Raw genomic sequence first — 6,620 nt, forward strand, 5'->3', positions numbered from 1 at the left:
TGACATCAGGTTTAGAGATCAACAGCATATGCACATCACGTATAACGAAACCAAGGGATCAAGAAATCGATTTAGCAAACATGCAACTAACCGAGGTAGATGGTACGAAGGTTTAATCGTTCACGAGAGCTTGGGGAATACACAGGGCTGCCGTCAATTGCAGGAGCGTTCTAGGGTTCTGATTTTTGCTAAAGTGTGACGAATGAGGGGTTTCCGTCTAACATATACGTGTTTTAATGGTCCTGGGCCCTTAATGGGCTTGACGAATCATATGGGCCGGCGAAATAGGCTGTTTCGTTAAGAATGGGTTGACGAAACAGTGCTTCTGTTTCGTTGAGTGGTCCTTGGCGAATCACAAGTTTGATTCGTCGAGATGGTTTGATTGGTGAATAAGTCTAAGTGTTTTATACTAATACTCACATCATGACAGTAATCACATATATGCACATCATGACCGTAATCACATATAGGCGCAATATAATACGTTTCATTAACAGATAACATGTACAGTTACAAGTCAACAAGTCAACTATCAACAGTCAAAGTCAACGTGCATTTAAAGTCGAAAGGTCGAGTTGTCACAAGTTAAAGCCCTTGTTTTTGGGATCAAGAGATTAATGTTGGGGTTTCCTTCCATTATCATTTATTTTGTCTCGTACCGTTATTTAAACTATCAATACTAACATTTAAGCTGGTATTGATCATAGGTGAATGCCGAGAGTCCCGGATGAAGATCAAGCGTCGAGCAAGAACCGAACACACGTTAAATGAAGCTTCCGCAAGTTGTTTCGTCGTTATTCTAAAACGATGAATTGAATTACAATATGTTGTTTTGCTTTCAAAGTTTAGAAAAGTTTTAATAAACTCGTATTTGAGCATGAATGTTTAAACATAATTACTTAGTAATTTGTGATTATTTACGGGATTCGCTAAATAAATTTATGGTTGTTACAAGCCAATTTTAAATGGGTTTAAACTTTACTAATTGGTGTTGATATGTAAAAAAGTAATAGGCTTAATTTAAAATGGGTTTTCTGTTAAAATAAATAAAATAGTAAATTACGGTTTTGGTCCATGTATGGAATATCTTATAAATTTCAAAAGTCTTATAAATATCTTAATGTTAAATCCAAGTCACGTGAGAAAGGATTAAACATGTTACCAACACTTGTGCGATGACGATGATGCTTTTGCATTTTCAATCTCGTCTGTAAGATAAAGGATCCTGGTTGAAGAATGTTATGGCTCAATTGACTTCCTCTCTCATTGATATCTTAATATATATACAAGATACAATCGCACAATTTAGGGAAGAGATAATTAAAAAGTTAATGACATGATCCTATCTATATTTACATAAAATATATTCCATTACACCCCCGCAGTCGAAGCAAGAGGTGGGCGAATGTTGAGACTGGAGCGGAAATCGTCAAATAACACCCGAGGTAAGCCTTTGGTGAAGATGTCAGCAATCTGAAGTCGAGTGGGGGTATGAAGTATCCGTATTGCACCACGTTGGACATGTTCACGCATAAAATGAATGTCAAGCTCTATGTGTTTGGTGCGTTGATGTTGAACATGATTACTGGATAGGTAGATTGCACTGATATTGTCGCAATACACTAAAGTAGCCGTGGATAGGGGTCGACGCAACTTGAGAAGAAGGTTGCGGAGCCAACAAATTTCAGCAACGACATTTGCAACCGCACGGTATTCGGCTTCGGCGCTTGATCGAGATATGGTCGACTGTCGCTTGGAGGACCAAGATAAAAGATTTTGTCCCATGTAAACGCAATATCCTGAGGTAGAGCGACGGGTATCCGAACACCCAGCCCAATCAGCATCTGTATAGGCCCGGAGAGAGATATCAGGACATGGGGAGAGAGTGAGACCATACTCCGCGGTGTTGCGAATGTAATGAATAATACGCTTCAAGGCATTCCAGTGCTCGGTGCTGGGGTTGTGAATGTGAATGCAGATTTGTTGAACGGCATAACTGATGTCAGGCCTAGTAAAGGTGAGATACTGAAGCGCACCTGCAAGGCTTCTGTAAAAGGTGGGGTTATCAACCGGAACACTAGATGTAGCGCCGAGTTTTGGTTTTATATCGACATGATTTGTGACAGGATTGCAAGTAGTCATACCCGCACGACTGACAATGTGTCACACCCTGACTTTTGCGGAAGCGTGATTATGTGTGACTTGCTTAATATCATTGCATTCAACCATAACAAACAACTATATGATAAAACCAAAGATGTTCATCCATTGATTAAGTTTTAAAACATTACAAGCAACAATTATTCTCAAATCCCAAACGCAGACTTCAAGCTTAAAATACAACACCAACAGGTTTTAAGTTCCATAAGGACTTCTTAAAAGACTCTAATGAAAACTAGGCTTTGAAATATGTATCCTATCCATGATAGGATACACACACTAAACCATTCGACACCGGATGACATCTTTTATTCCAAACAAACACTGGAAAACTCCAACGCCCGCCAGATCCATACTTAGTTTCCTGAAATACATGTAGTTTGAAAACATCATGAGCGAGTTCATGTGTTTAGTGTGTGAGCTCGAATAATCTTTGTAATCATTGTAAGTAAGTATGTATTTGCAAACTCTGGTATGAAAGCAACAAGGAAAACATATCATTAATGGTTTGCAAGGCCATTAATATGTGTGACGTGGTGCAGGAAGACTCAATCCTAGCAGAATTTTGCCACGGTTTCAGTTTGAAGACATAGTCACCTCATGGGCCAAACCCCGGTCCACATGGGTGTGGGCTCGCTACACCCAAATAGATCTATCACTCATGTCCCTTGGTCCTACAACGAGGATTAATGGTCTTAAGCGTCATACCCACCACTCACATGATCTAGCAGTACCCTTCCTTAGCTAACCATACCACATATAAACGTTTGTAAACAGTTTGTAACATGTACTAACAAAAAAAGTCCATTTAGTGGCACACACTTTTAGTGGCATTTAGCTTTTATGCCACTAATTTAGGTTTTCGTGGCACTTTATGTATGCCATATTTGCCTGACACACGTTTTAGTGGCATTTAGTTTTTAAGCCATTAATTTATGTTTTTAGTGGCACTTTTTGTGTGTCATCTTTGTTTGACTGTAATGCCCTAAAACGTAATACCTTAAAATGACGCAGCGGAAAACTTGGGCCTTTAAAAATTTCTTTCTATCTTAGTCATGTATCATACTTGGGGTTCGTTACTAGAAATATTTAAAGTTAATTAAAGGGTTTACATCGTTCGTTATGAATTTTCACATCAATTACATATACGCGTTTGAGCTATGTGACTACTCTTCCCGTACAATTCTTGCCCTTGACTCGATCTTCAATCCTCCAATACTTCATACCGACGATAGACCGTGTAACCTACATTCACCACAACATGCACGTCATTAAAATTTGATAATCTACATTCATAATCTACCATACATAATTAATTGATCACGCCGCAATCTTTCTACGTGTGCCAGACTTGACTTTTTGATTATCCTTCCGAGTACAATCTTGCATTCCAGTTCCTCAAAACTTCACGATGGACTACCACAGCATACCTGCAATCTCATTTCATTCTCAAGGCACATGATTAGTAACTTAGTGCTCAAACATATTAAGGCTATGTACACACATATACAAGCCCCATTCCCTCATATACAATTAATACTATATCGTACCTACACACATCCGTATGTGCACTGTCGGTCACATACTACACACACACATCATACTTACATACATACTTATAAAATACTTAATTACAATCATACATACATACTAGCTCTTACAAATCACATACATAATTCCTTATGGCTTACTGACATATCCTAATTACGAACCTCCATATAAAAATACACGTACGAACAAACTCATATACATACTCACTCCTATTTATGATTACTTATAAGCTTAAGCCCTTGGAATGAAGTGAAATCTATATATACATGCATACCCACGTACTTAATTCATTACCCCGCATACTCGCTCACATACCCCGTTCTTACTCACACATCATAAACACTTTTAAAATATCTTTCGGATGTGTTTTGGATCTTAAGAATGAGATCCATGCTCACCCGTAGCTCACCAAGCCATTTGGTAGGGTTGAGGAACATTATGTATGCTTAATGAGGCTTGGAATGGGTTTACGGGGTTCGAAATCAAAGGAAAAACAAAGAAATTCGTAAACTATACATATGCAATAAACCTCCACCGTAAGCTACGGTGGCTACCGTAGCTTACGGTGGCCCCCAAAAGTCCTACGGCAGTTGTAAACTGCCTTACGGCAGAAGTAGGGCCCCAGCTCCCACCGTAGCTTACGGTGGGCACCGTAAGCTACGGTGAAGCCCAGTTCAGCATCCCATTTTAATATTAAAATTTGCATAACTTGCTCGTTTCGCATCCGTTGCATTTGGAACTTGTTCCCAAACATCCGTAAAACAATTCCTTTCATAATTGACTAAGAACCTTACCCCGGGTCCTTAGTCTTTACGAATTACATATTGCTTCATTACCTATGCACATTTATTCGACCCGTTTAATCCCACCAATTTACCTTCATCTTAGGTAACTACCTTCGTCTAACAAAAAGAATTACTTATCTTAATTCTCTCTCTTATTACACAACCATACATGATTTCCCCACATTCATAAATATCAAAATTCTATATACATACTAATAAGTGAATCGAGATCACTTACCTTAGCCCGTAAGAAAGTCGTCACCATTTCCACTTGTTTTCCATGTTGTCTTCCAAGCCTTGCTACACCTTGATGGAAACAAGTTCATTCCTTTAATCATTAGACTATACCTCGTGGTTATACATGCCATTCAAATAGATTGATAATAATCCACATACTTTTCTACTAGATTATTGACTATATGGTCAACCCGTTCGACCCATTTAAGAAAATACTTGCACGATCCATTTTCATTCATATAGACACTTTAATCACACCTTAACAATCCTAATAATTCATCCAAAACAACATATAGTGTTTAGGCAACGGGTATATGGACAATCATTCATGTTGAGTTCACCATACGCATTCTTTTCACTGCTGCACTTTCTGTACAGCAGCTGTTCTCGACCCATTTTCGCCTCTATACGATCTGAATTAGCTCAATATGTTCACATGAAAAATGTAATATGCTCTGATAGCTTTCCAACCATATATCATATGCCTTAAACCGAGCTACGGTTGATTTTATACGAATTTTTCAAAACAGGTGCGCAACAATAATTACTTCCAATCAGCTTTGTAAATCTTTGGAATTATGAACTAAAACTCGACTTTACATCATCAATTCATGTTCACAATTTATGCTAAGCATCATAAACATGTTAGAGACCATATGATACAATAATTCTCACAAATTCTTACATAGAACATGAACCACATTGAAACTACACATGTGTGAATGTATGTGTGCATTAGCTAACGATTCAAGCATTTTAACAAACACTTGGCATGCATACAACTAATTAAGCATAATGTACAAGCATCATAACATAATATAACCCTTACATATCAACACCATCATGAACACCAAATTTCATAAATTTTCTATGCAACCTTCATTTTAATTTGTTTCTAACTAACAATCCTTATCATGAACACTATCATACTTGATCATTAAACTAATTAACATAGAACTTCTACATAATCCTTCTCATCATGACACTTTCAAGTGGGTTTTCATATTCACTATTAAATTAGTCAAATTCAAGCATCAATCATGTTATATTGGTGTTTTCTAATCTTTATTCATACTAACTTCACAAAAGTTCATGGATTTATGAACACCCATCATGTTCAAAGTCATCAAACGCCAAAATTCTACTTACCTTGTGTTCAAGAATGCATAGATGATCAGAAAATCGAGACATGCATGGACTCAGAATCACATCTAGGGCTTTAATTTGCTGAATTTGTGATAATTAGGGGTTTTCCCCTTTTTCTTCTCCTGCTCTGATCGACACACACGCCCAGGTGTGTGATATTAGGGTTTTAATTTTTATTTTATATTTTAACTTTCCATTTATTACATATCAACCCCTCATGATTGTCACTTGTTCATAATTTGCCCAATTTCATATTCTTAGTTGTTTTAACCAAGCATTTAACTAGGTTTAATAACCTAGTTATTACATTTCGTGCTAAGTCATATAAGAACACATGGCAATTATGAACATTCGGGTTTTGGGATGTTACAAATCTACCCCCCTTAAAGAAGGTTTCGTCCCCGAAACCTTCCTCGTTCCTTCTCTTACCTTTCTAACGTACTAATTTAATGGGCACATTACAACATAATTCATTCGGGGTTCTTGCAAAAGTCTTAACCATGAATAATTATGATCGTACGCATTGTGATCTTCTTAGATTAGTAATTAACTCTCATAATCACACGCGAATCAGGGTCTGATCCAGAGCTCTTATTAGTGTCTTTCATTTTGTATTGCCAGTTTCTAGTACATACAATCACTTAACATTTCATTCGATGAACCTTTTTCCAAGTGCATACAATTATCACTCGTATAGACCTAAGGTCATAACTCGTTTCTAGCTTCCTACTTAACCATATT

General features: G+C 37.3%; 1 long non-coding RNA gene across 2 annotated transcripts; it reads right to left on the reverse strand.

Annotated features, from left to right (window-relative positions):
* Positions 1-3,236: 3,236 nt before the first annotated feature.
* Positions 3,237-6,007, reverse strand: LOC118488974. Of its 2 annotated transcripts, XR_004885480.1 has the most exons (3): positions 5,883-6,007; positions 3,517-4,802; positions 3,237-3,405 (listed from the first exon to the last, which is right to left on the reverse strand). It is a non-coding gene; the product is annotated as an uncharacterized LOC118488974 (long non-coding RNA). The 2 variants fall into 2 exon arrangements; XR_004885479.1 differs by having other exon boundaries at positions 3,237-4,802.
* Between the last annotated feature and the right edge of the window lie 613 nt (positions 6,008-6,620).

Source organism: Helianthus annuus, chromosome 17 (assembly GCF_002127325.2).
Source record: "Helianthus annuus cultivar XRQ/B chromosome 17, HanXRQr2.0-SUNRISE, whole genome shotgun sequence".
Taxonomy (NCBI): Eukaryota; Viridiplantae; Streptophyta; class Magnoliopsida; order Asterales; family Asteraceae; genus Helianthus; species Helianthus annuus.